The sequence below is a fragment of the Tamandua tetradactyla genome, chromosome 23 (assembly GCF_023851605.1).
Source record: "Tamandua tetradactyla isolate mTamTet1 chromosome 23, mTamTet1.pri, whole genome shotgun sequence".
NCBI classification, from domain to species: Eukaryota; Metazoa; Chordata; class Mammalia; order Pilosa; family Myrmecophagidae; genus Tamandua; species Tamandua tetradactyla.
Genome location: NC_135349.1, coordinates 31886578 through 31899497, shown reverse-complemented (window position 1 = coordinate 31899497; position 12920 = coordinate 31886578). Strand labels below are relative to the sequence as shown.

General features: G+C 35.5%; 1 long non-coding RNA gene across 3 annotated transcripts in view; it reads left to right on the top strand.

Moving 5' to 3' along the window:
• The window catches only part of LOC143667350 (uncharacterized), an 80984-nt gene that overhangs the window by 67803 nt on the left and 261 nt on the right, over nt 1-12920 (top strand). For 2 of the 3 annotated variants that reach the window (XR_013168004.1, XR_013168005.1), the window contains exon 7: nt 9083-9306. This is a non-coding gene — a long non-coding RNA (uncharacterized LOC143667350). Of the gene's footprint in view, nt 1-9082; nt 12904-12920 lie in introns of those variants that run through there. The other variant, XR_013168003.1, reaches the window with a different exon arrangement.

The window sequence follows — 12920 nt, the reverse complement described above, 5'->3', positions numbered from 1 at the left end:
TTCAATTAAGCTGTCTACATAAATTATATTAGGAAATGCACTAGTCAAAATATAAATTTTATACCAAATAAGCATTTTTTGCTTTAGTCTTACACATAAGTTGAAATTTTAAAATAATTACCGTCTATTTTCAGCACCCTGCAGTGATGACATTCCTTTGTTCTTCCTCATGCAAAAACACATTTTTAAAATTTGTACATTTAGTCACTATCATTGCATGCTATAGGCATTCCTAGATTATACCATTTCAATCTTTATCATCTATCTTTCTTTCTGATTTCATTTGTGCCCCTAGCCCTCCTCCCTCTATCATTCTCACATTCAACTACTTTCAGTGTTTTAACATAATGGTATTACAGTTAGGTAGTATTGTGCTGTCCATTTCTGAGTTTTTACATTCAGTACTGTTGCATAATCTGTATCTCTTCAGCTCCAATTACCCAATATCTTACCCTATTTCTATCTCCTGATGGTCTCTGTTACCAATGAAATTCTCCAAGTTTATTCACTAATTTCAGCTCATATCAGTGAGACCATACAGTATTTCTCCTTTTATTTCTGGCTAGTCTCACTTAGCATATGTACTCAAGGTCCATCCATGATGTTACATCAAGTTAGTAACTTTATTCTGTCTTACAGCTGCATAATATTCCATCGTATGTATGCCACAGTTTGTTTAGCCACTAGTCTGTTGATGGACATTTTGGCTGTTTCACTCTCTTCACAATTGTAAATAATGCTGCTATAAACATTGGTGTGCAAATGTCTGTTTGTGTCCTTGCCCTCATGTCCTCTGAGTAGATACCTAGCAATGGTATTGCTGGGTCATATGCCAATTCTATATTTAGCTTTTTAAGGAACTGCCAAACTGCCTTCCACAGCGGTTGTACCATTTGACATTCCCACCAACAGTGGATAAGTGTGCCTCTTACTCCATGTCCTCTCCAGCACTTGTCATTTTCTGTTTTGTTCATAATGGCCATTCTGGTGGGTATGAGATGATATCTTATTGTGGTTTTGATTCGCAATTCTCTAATAGCTAGGGCACATCTCTTCATGTGCCTTTTGGCCATTTGTATTTCCTCTTCTGAGAAGTGTCTGTTCAAGTCTTTAGCCCATTTTGTAATTGGGTTGCTGTCTTTTTGTTGTTGAGTTGAACAATTTCTTTACAAATTCTGGATACTAGACCTTTATCTGATATGTCGTTTCCAAATATTGTCTCCCATTGTGTAGGTTGTCTTTTTACTTTCTTGATGAAGTTCTTTGATGTGCAGAAGTGTTTAATTTTGAGGAGTTCCCATTTATTTATTTATTTCTTCAATGCTCTTGCTTTGCATGTAAAGTCTGTAAAACAGCCTTCAAGTATAAGATTTATAAGATATTTCCCTACATTTTCTTCTAACGGTATTATGGTCTTAGATCTAATGCTTAGGTCTTTGATCCATTTTGAGTTAACTTTTGTATAGGGTGTGAGATATGGGTCCTCTTTCATTCTTTTGCATATGGATATCCAGTTCTCTAGGCCCCATTTATTGAAGAGACTGTTCTGTCACAGGTGAGTTGACTTGACTGCCTTACCAAAGATCAACTGTCCGTAGATGAGAGGGTGTATATCTGAACTCTGTTTGATTTCATTGGTCAATATATCTATCTTTATGCCAGTACCATGATGTTTTGACCACTGTAGCTTCATAAGATGCCTTAAAGTCAGGTAGTGTGAGACCTCCAACTTCATTTTTCTTTCTCATAGTATTTTAGTTATATGGGGCACCTGCCCTTCCAACAGTGAATAAGTGTGCCTTTTTCTCCACATCCTCTCTAGCACTTGTTTTCTGTATTTTTGATAATGGTCATTCTGGTGGGTGTGAGATGATATCTCATTGTGGTTTTGATTTGCATTTCCTGAATAGCCAGAGAAGTTGAGCATCTTTTCATGTTCGTTTTAGCCACTTGTATTTCCTCTTCTGAAAAATGTCTATTCATGTCTTTTGCCTATTTTTTTAAAAAAATTGGATTGTTTGTCTTTTTGTTGCTGCATTGAACAGTCTCTTTATATATTCTGGACACTAGACCCTTATCTGATATGTCGTTTCCAAATATTGTCTCCCATTGTGTAAGCTGCCTTTTTACTTTCTTGGCAGAGTTCTTTGATGCAGAAAAGTGTTTAATTTTGAGGAGTTTTCATTTATCTATTTCTTTCTTCAGTGTTTATGCTTTGGATATAAGATCTAGGAAACCACCTCTTATTACAAGTTTTATAAGATATTTCCCTCCATTTTCTTCTAAAAGTTTTATTATCTTAGCTCTAATGTTTAGGTCATTGACCTGTTTTGAGTTTATTTTTGTATAGGGTGTGAGATATGGATCCTCTTTCATTCTTTTGCATGCGGATATCCAGTTCTCCAACCACCATTTATTGAAGAGGCTGTTCTGTCCCAAGTGAGTTGGCTTGACTGCCTTATCAAAGATCAATTATCCATAGTTGAGAGGGTCTATATCTGAACACTCTGTTTGATTCCTTTGGTCAGTATTTCTATCTTTATGCTAGTACCATGCCATTTTGACCACTGTAACTTTGTAATATGCCTTAATGACAGGTAGTGTGAGGCCTCCAACTTCATTTTTCTTTCTCATGGTATTTTAGTTATATGGGGAACCTGCCCTTCCAGATAAATTTGGTTATTGGTTTTTCTGTTTCTGCAAAGTAAGTTTTTGGGATTTTAATTGGTATTGCAATGAAATCTATAAATCAATTTAGATAGAATTGTCATCGTAACTATATTTAGTCTTCCAATCCATGAACACAGTATATAGGTTGTTCTAGTTTGCTAGCTGCCGGAATGCAACACATGAGCGATGAATTGGCTTTCAATAAAAGGGGATTTATTTAGTTAACATGTAGTTCTTCAGAGGAAAGGCAGCTAACTTTCAACTGAGGTTCCTTCTTATGTGGGAAGGCACAGGAGGGTGATCTCTGCTGGGTTCCAACAACTTTCCCCGGGGTGATTCCTTTCTGCCCCTCCAAAGGCCTGGGCTGAGCTGTCAGTGCTGAGATAAGGTATGCTGAGCTGCTTTGGCCATGCTATATTAAGCTCTCTCATTTAAGCACCAGCAAATTAAATCAAACATCATTCATTGCAGCAGGCACTCCTCCTAACCAACTGCAGGTGTAATCAGCAACAGATGAGGTTCACATGCCATTGGCTCATGTCCACAGCAATAGATCTAGGTGCCTTCACCTGGCCAAGTTGACAACTGAACCTAACTACCACATAGGTCTTTTGTATCCTTAGATAAATTTATTTCTAAATATTTTATTCTTTTGGTTGCAATTGTAAATGGATTTTTTTCCCTTGATTTCCCTCTCAGATTGCTCATCACTAAGGTATAGAAACACTACAGATTTTTGAGTTTTGACCTTGTAACCCGCCACTTTGCTGTACTCATTTATTAGCTCTAGCAGTTTTATTGTGGATTTTTCTGGGTTTTTGACATAGTATCATATCATCTGCAAAGAGTTGGAGTTTTACTTCTTTCTTTCCAATTTTGATGCCTTGTATTTCTTTTTCTTGTCTAATTACTCTGGTTCAAACCTCAAACAAAATGTTGAATAACAATGGTGATAGTGGACATTCTTGTCTTGTTCCTGATCTTAGGAACAAGTTCAGTTTCTGAACTGAGGATGATATTAGCTCTGGGTTTTTCATATATTCCCTTTATCATGTTGAGGAAATTCCCTTCTATTCCTATCCTTTGAAGTGTTTTCAACAAGAAAGGGTGTTGAATTTTGTCAGATGCGTTTTCGGCATCAATTGAGATGATCATGTGTTTTTCTGCTTTGATTTGTTGATATGGTGTATTGCATTAATTGATTTTCTTATGTTGAACCATCCTTACACACCTGGGATGAATCCTACTTGGTCAGGGTGTATAATTCTTTTAATGTGCTGCTGCATTTGATTTGCAAGGGTTTTGTTGAGGATTTTTGCATCTATGTTCTTTAGGAAGATTGGTCGGTAATTTTCTTTTCTGGTAGTATTTTTGTCTGGCTTTCGTATGAGGGTGATGTTGGCTTTGTAGAATGAGTTAGGTAGCTTTCCATCCTCTTCAATTTTTTGAAGAGTTTAAGCAGGATTCATACTAATTCTTTCTTGAATGTTTGGTATAATTCACATGTGAAGTCATCTGGTCCTGGACTTTTCTTTGGGGGGAGCTTCTTAGTGACTGATTAAATCTCTTTACTTGTGATTGGTTTGTTAAGGTTGTATATTTCTTCTCAAGTCACTATTGGTTGTTCATGCCTTTCTAGGAAGTTGTCCATGTCATCTACATTATCTAGTTTATTGGCATAAATTTGTTCATAGTATCCTCTCATTACCTCCTTTATTTCTGTGGGCTCAGTGGTTTTGTCTCCTCTTTCATTTTTGGTTTTATTTATTTGCATCCTCTCTCTTTTTCTTTTTGTCAACCTTGCTAAGGGTTCGTCAATTTTACTGATTTTCTCAAAGAACCAACTTCTGATTTTGGTAATTTTCTCAATTGTTTTCATGTTCTCAATTTCATTTATTTCTGCTCTAATCTTAATTATTTGTTTCTTTTTGCTTGCTTTAGGGTTAGTTTGCTGTTCTTTCTCTTGTTCTTCCAAGTGAACAGTTAATTCTTCAATTTTTGCCCTTTCTTCTCTTTTGATAAAGGCATTTAAGGCAATAAATTTCCCTCTTAGAACTGCCTTTGCTGCATCCCACATATTTTGATATGTTGTGTTTAAATTTTCATTTACCTTGAGATATTTACTGATTTCTCTTGTAATTTCTTCTTTGATGCACTGGTTATTTAAGAGTGTGTTGTTGAACCTCCACATATGTGTGAATTTTCCAGCACTCTGCCTATTATTGATTTCCAACTTCATTCCTTTATGATCTGAGACAGTGTTTTATATGATTTCAATCTTTCTAAATTTATTGAGACTTGTCTTGTGACCCAGCATATGGTCTGTCCTTGAGAATGATCCAAGAGCACTTGAGAAAAAGGTATGTGCTGCTGTTGTGGCATGTAATGTTCTATAAATGTCTGTTAAGTCTAGTTTGTTTATTGCATATACTCAAATTCTGTGTTTCTTTACTGATCTTCTGTCTACCTGTTCTAGCCATTGATGAAAGCAGAAAAATTGAAATCTCCAACTATTATGGTAGATGTGTCTGTTTCTCTTTTCAGTGTTTTCCTCAAGTATTTTGAAGCACTCTGTCTCTGTGCATAAATATTTGATTGTTATGTCTTGTTGTTGAATTGTTCCTTTTATTAATATATAGTGCTTTTCTTTGTCTCTTTTAATTGTTTTACATTTGATGTCTAATTTGTTGGATATTAGCGTAGCCACTCCTGCTCTTTTCTGATTGTTGTTTGCATGAAATATCTTTTCCCAGCATTTCACTTTCCTCCAGTGTTTGTCCTTGGGTCTAAAATGTGTTTCCTGCATATAGATGGGCCCTATTTTTTAATCCATTCTGCCAGTCTATGTCTTTTGATTGGGGAGTTTAATCTATTAACATTTAGTGTTATTACTGTATAGACAATACTTTCTTTTACCATTTTGCCTTTTGGATTATATATGTCATATCTAAATTTTTTCTCTTTTTACTTTTACTGATAGTCTTCATTTCTATACTCTTCTCTACACCTTTCTCTCCTGCCTTTTCCTATCTTCTTCTAGTGCTCCCTTTAGTATTTATTGCAGAGCCGGTCTCTTGGTCACAAATTCTCTCCGTGATTTTTTTGCCTGAAAATGTTTTAATTTCCCCCCATTTTTGAAGGGCAATTTTGCTGGATATAGAATTCTTGGTTGGCAATTTTTCTCTTTTAGAATCTTAAATATATCATACCACTGTCTTCTTGCCTTCATGGTTTCTGCCGAGAAATCTACACATAATCTTATTGGATTTCTCTTTCTCTGATGGATTGCTTTTCTCTTGCTGCTTTCAAGATTCTCTCTTTCTCTTTGACATCTGACATTCTGCTTAGTAAGGGTCTTGGAGTATATCTGTTTGGATCTATTCTGTTTTGGGATGTTGTACTTCTTGGACTTGTCGTTTTGAGTCATTCATAACAGTTGGGAAATTTTCAGTGATGATTTCCTCCATTCGCCTTTCTCCTCCTTTTCCCTTCTCTTCTCCTTCTGGGACAGCTGCAACATGTTTATTCATGTGCTTCATGTTATCACTGAGTTCCCTGAATACCTACTCATATTTTTTCATTCTTTTCCCTATATTTTCTTTTGCTTGTCAGATTTCAGATGTCCTGTCTCGAGTTCACTAATCATTTCTTCTGCCTCTTGAAATCTAACAGGTTAGATTTCCATTGTTGTTTTTTTCATCTCTTCTACCTTGCTTTTCATTCCCATACGTTCTATGATTTGTTTTTTCAGACTTTCAGTTTTTTTCTTTTTGTTCACCCATTGCCTTCTTTATATCCTCCCTCAATTTGTTGATTTGATTTTTGATCAGATTTTCTGTTTGAAAATCCCAAATTAGTTGTTTCAACTCCTGTATCTCGTTTGAATTGTTGGTTTGTTCCTTTGACTGAACCGTATCTTCAGTTTTCCTAGTATGATTTGTTGTTTTTTCTTGGAATCTAGGCATTTAATTTCCTTAGTTAGTTTATTCTGGAGTTTTTTTCACTCTTTTAATTAGGATTTTCTTGCTGGATGGCTTTGTTTTCTATCTGTTCTTTGACATTAAGTTCAGCTTATTTTAGAACTCTAGCATAGGTTTTGTTTAGTGGATCATAATTCTTTAGTTCTTATTTTCTTGTTTCTTGCCTTGCCCATATAGAGCCTTTTTTTTTTTCCTTAGGAGGGTCTACTTAGATACTATAGACCCTATTCGATTTTCCCAGACCGGACTGGCCTCTCAGGAGGAAAGAATCACTTGCATCAGTTTTCCCTGATGGTGAGAGCCAGCAGGTCAACAGACTTTCCTATGAAACCTCTAGACTGTGCTTTTCCTGTCCTGCCTAGTATGTGGCACTTGTCTGCAGTTTCACTCCTGTATCTGACTTCAGGAGATTCTCCTTGCTGGAGCTGTGGTTGAGACAGAGGAGAGGATGTGGTCTGGCTTCAGTTTTCCAATCCCTGGGGTATGAATTCCTTGAGAGAGGGATTCCACCTGAGTTGGGCCCCACCCCCTCTCTTGGGGAAGGCCCAGCCTTCAGGGACTTCATTCTTTGTGTCTCAGACAAGCTTAATGCTGCCCTTGCCTAGGGCAGTTGGAGCTTGCGAAGTCTTGCAGTTGTATCTAATGATCAGTTAAGCAGTAAAAATAAAGCAAAACAAATCCTTTTCAGAGCAGGACCTCCCCCTTCCTCAGGTTTATTCATCAAGAGCTTAAATGGTACATGTATCTCCAGACCCTATATGACCTTTATTTTTCTTTTTAAGACCCAGACTTTTTCAAGTATTTTGTGCTCCATTATGACAGTTGTAATTATTTGGTCACTTTCTGCATTCCATCCTGGAATCTACCTATTTGTAAATGATTTTTTAAATTTTGTATATATTAAGTTTCAGTCTTCATGCTTTTGAATCTATACATTTTTACTACTATATAATGACAAGTATCTACCATTAAAATATCACAGGGAAACATCCCCAATTCAACACTCCTGTACCCAGTAAAATCCTGACAAACCTTAATTTTTTCATTTTCTCTATAGTTTGGTGTTTTCCAGAATTTGAGTGATATTTACGGCATGTAGCTGTATCAATTTTGTCTCCTTTACTCAGAAATATCCATGTGTTTATGTGGCTTGAGAGCCCATTCATTTCTATTGCTAAATAGTATTCCATTGCGTAAATATATCTTAGTTTCTTTCTCTATTTAACTATTGTAGGACATTTTGGTTCATTTCTGTATTGGATGATTATGAATAAAGCTGCTATAAAATTTTGCCTGCTAAGTTTTATGTGTTATGAACTTTTAAACCCATTTGGTAAATTCTTAGGAGTACGATTGCTGCATTGAAGGGTCAGAACCTGTGGCTTTTTCTGAAAGTTAGTGCCGAAGTCGTCCTACCATTTTGTATTTTACCTGCAATGAATGAGTGCTTTATGTGATTATTTTAAATTAAATAAATTGTAGGTTTACAAAAAAAATGTTAAAAATTAATGCATTCCAATATACTCCCTAATGTTGACACTTTGAATTAATGTGGTACCTTTGTTAAAACTGGTGAAAGAATATTAAAATTGTACTATTAACTATAAATTTACATGAAGTATATTTTCCTATATCCTGCCCTATTTTAACACCTTTTATTAGTGTTGCGTATTTGTTATAATTCATGAAAGTGCATTTTTATACTTGTACTATTGACCATAGTCCATCATTTATAGTAGGGTTCTCTGTGTTATATAGACCTGAGTTTTCACTTTTACTTTTTATTCTAGTAACATATATACTACCTGAAATTTCCTCTTTTAACCACACTCACATATATAATCCAGTCCTGTTAATTATGTTCTCAATAATGTGCTTCAATTCCTACCACTCATTTCTAAAACTTTGTAATTAACCTATTATTGATGTTGGTATATTGAAGTCTCTAACTCTTATTGTACACTTGTCCATTTCAACCCTCAAGTCTTTGAATTTTGCATTGTGTAATTTAGGGCTCAATTGTTAGTTGCATATTCATATGTGTTACATATATATTTTGAATGTATCTTTTGTCAATATATAATGTCCTTATTTTTCAGTTGTAACCTATTTTGATTTAAAGTCTATTTAATCTGATAAATAGAGCCACAACTGCTCCCTTTTTGTTATTAATTTTCATGTAATATCTTTTTCCATCCTTTTACTTCCCACCTCTTTGAATCCTGATAGCTAAATTGATGCCTTTTATATATCATATAGATGGATCATCATTAGTCAGGGTTTTCTAGAGAATCAATATTAAAAAAATGCATACATCAAGGGATCCATAATAGAAATTTGCCCATGCTACAGTGGGGATTTGCAAAGATCCAAATTCTATAGTTTATTCCACACACCAGAAATTTCAGAAGAGTTTATTTTAAATCTGACAGATCCAAAATCTGCAGGGCAAGGCACAAGCTGGAAATTCTGAAGAAGTTGATATCTATGCCCTAAAAGAAGCAAGCTGGCTTAAGAAAAGGAAGAAATACCTCTCTGACTTCTGAAATCTTCAGTTCTACCTTTGTACTTCCAACTGATGGGTCATTGCAGAGGGAAGTCTCTTTTCTTGATTGTAGGTGTGGTCAGCTTCAGATGCAATCAACTGACTAGTGAGGTAAATTTTTATGGATGCCATAAATATTTTACCTCTCAGTTTCTCTATCCCTTTCTTTTTAAAAGCATTTTTTAGTGGAATTCTTGTGTAACATTTTAAATAAATATGTGTATGCACACATACACACAATATAGGCTTGTATTTTAGTATTTACCTTTGCAATTACATGTAAAATTTTAAATTATAGCAAGGTAGCTTGAAAAATACCAGCTTAATTTCTGTAATATGCATTTGTTCTTCTCATATACATTTGTTTTATAATTTATAATGTTATTTCCACAGATTATATTTTTTATCATTATATACATATTAAAAGAGATTTAGAATTTTTTTGTTTTATGTATTTTTCTTTTAAATATCCTAGGAAAAGTAATTTGCAAACCAAATAGAAATGCAATAATACTGGCTTTTATACTCACTTATGTTAACTTTAATATTTCTCTTATGTGTGTTCAGTTATAGTTTCCCAGTTGTAATGGCAAATACCATGCAATGGGTTGGCTTAACAACAGAAATTTTTTTCTCAAGGTTGCAGAGGGTAGAAGTCTTGTTTCCTCATGAGGTCATTTTCATTCTGGCTAGTGGGCAATCCTTGGGTTTCCTTGGCTTTTCCCCATCTCATAGCAATTTTCTTTCCTTTCTGTTTTGTGTTCTATTGAATTACAGTGTCGGGCTTGACCTTTGAATTTCTCTCATATCCTGTGACAGGCCCAAGTAGTCCAAATTGTGATCAACAATCTAAACATCCAACACCACTTATTCAGGAAAAGTTTCTTATTGTCCAGCCTGGCTCCAGCAGGCCACATCAGGATTGTGGACTGCAGGTGCCACAGCTTCTTGTCATCAGTTAGGGTTTAGGGATGGCAACTGAGACTAGAAAGGCAAAATTCACCAAAATTTGTCAAAACTGCCAGCCCTCCACTTCAGTCTTTCCTCAGTGGTACAGATCATACATTAATGTCCAGAGTTCCAAAATAGTTGTCTCAGAAGGTCCCTGAAATTTCAGTAGTTAGCTTAGGATTGAATAATTCTTCAAGCTTTCTACTACAATCTTCCCACAGTCCTCACTTTCCACTTACAATTTGTTTTTCGAGTTTGCATTTCAATCAGCAAGGTACGTGAATATCAGTTGTACCTCCTCTCCTGCATGTGCTATTGTCAGCTCTTTTTGAAGTTAAGCCATCCTAACACAAGTGTAATGCACTCTCATTGTGATTTTTTGAGAGTAATGGCATTATAAAATTGATTGTGATAAATCCGTTTTCAATTTTGATTATGAATCATCAAGCTGTCCACATAAGTTAAATTAGGAAATGCACGAGTCAAAATATAAATTTTGTACCAAATAAACATTTTTTGCTTTAGTCTCACACATCAGTTAAAGTTTTAAAATATTAATTACCATCTATTTTTAGCACCCTGCAGTATTGACATTCCTTTGTTCTTCCTCATGCACATGCAAAAACATTTTTAAATTTGTACATTAGTCACTCTCATTATACACTCTAGGCATTCCTATATTATACCATCTCAGTCTTTATTGCCTGCTTTCCTTTTGGTATCATTTAAGCCCCCAGGCTTCCTCCCTCTATCATCCTCACATTCAGCTTCATTCAGTGTCCTAACGTTATTGTATTACAGTTAGGTAGTATTGTGCTATCCATTTCTGAATTTTTACAATTAGTCCCATTGCACAATCTGTATCCCTTCAGTTCCAATTACCCAATGTCTACCCTAGTTCTATCTCCTGGTGACCTCTGTTCTTAACTGAAATTCTCCAAGTTTATCATTAATGTTAGTTCATATCAATGAGACCATACAGCATTTGTCCTTTTGTTTCTGGCTTGATTAGCCAAAATTTTTACCTATAATTCAATTGTAGAGGTTAGAGGGAACAAAAGGAGCATAAGTACCCCTAGTAATTGCCCCTGAGGTGTTTCTGTCTTCTTTAGGATCCATTGTTTTCTAATACTTCATCTTTGGTTACTGTGAGCAAATTACTGAGTTCTGATTTTTCTCTCTTTTGTGTTAGCTCTTATGACACTTGGCCTTGTTTGTAGAATAAAATCTTTAAAGTCCTTAATCAATCATTAGCTAAGAAAGGTGGCATATGTTTTGGACTTAGTAGAAAACAAATATTCAGACAAACCCCTATACAATGTGGTCACGTGATGAGAATAGTGGTTTGAAAAAAGCCTCTTTGTTGCCTATAGCTGGGTAATTTATACTCTTTTAAAATGCACGTCTCAGAATTGAAGTTAGGTAATCTTCGAAATATACCTATTTATAGAGTTTTGTTGAGTTCATAATCTGCAAAAGTATCTGGTTTCTTGTAAAATGGGCTTTCTGTGCATGTTGTTATTTGTGACTGCTCCTATTCTTCATTTTTCTGTATATATGCCGTCTCTGAAATGACCTCTCTTGCTGAGCAACTAAATCATAGTCTTATTTCATAACCTAGTCTACTACTGTGCCATTAAAAAGTGAAGTCAGGGGATTCACATTTTTCCTGATTCTCTTCTCAATGAGAAATCACATCTTGCTTTAATAAAAATTTACTGAGGTATACACTAAATGCCTGCTTATCTTTAGACAAACATTTCTCATTTTAGTAAATTTTTAAAAATGAATCTGTCCCCAATACTCATGTGGCTAACTAAATGGTAATTGTTTTCTTCATGAAAATGATGCAGTTCTTACAATATCCAGCCAGTCTAGCGGATGCCCTAAATTCATCTCTGAACTGATATTCTTGCCTTCTCTAGTCTACTAACTACTATCCTCATCTAATTTTCCCTGCATACGTGTCTCTTCTGAGAACTTCCCTCTGTCCATGTCACTCCTGGTTACAGTCTATTATAGATGTTCCACTCTGTGCAGGGTGAGGTCCAGGCTTCTGAGCAGTGCATGTGGTCCTTGACATCTTAACCCAGATCACTTCCTGTCATATGGAACTCCTATGGATATCTTGCACAACACCCTCTCTCAATAGCCCATACAGGCCATTAATAAATGATGCCTGCAGGTTTTCCAATCTCTGAACCTTATAGAACCTGAATTCCTCTCTATATATGGTCAAGAATCAGGGGCTGTTTTCCAAACCCACCCTCTAAGCATAATTCTAACCACTCACACTCATACCTGACCACATGCAAGTGCTCACAATATACACACAGATATTCCAAGTGAATATATAGTGTTTGACTACACACAAATGACAACACATATAGAGTCATTGAGCATTCTACCAAGTACCACACTTCTATATACTATCTAACCATATAAAACATTAACAAAGCACACAAGGGTCCTGAAATGATAATATAATTTCTGATAAGACACAAGCAGTCAAATCACATGCACACACCTTAACAATGTACTGGGCAATAAATCTCACAATACGCATACACTCTGTGAATATACACAAACACTGCCAATACAGACACACATTCATACAAAGAGTTAACAGGATGTGCATGTGTGGGCCATGATCATGGGGCCTCTCACATCTCAGCATCAGCATAGAAATCTACAGAAGGGGGAAAGGCATTTGACAGGAAGAAAAACGTGTGGTGTGATTAGATTACAGCTGCCTAAAGTTCATCTTAGCTTTG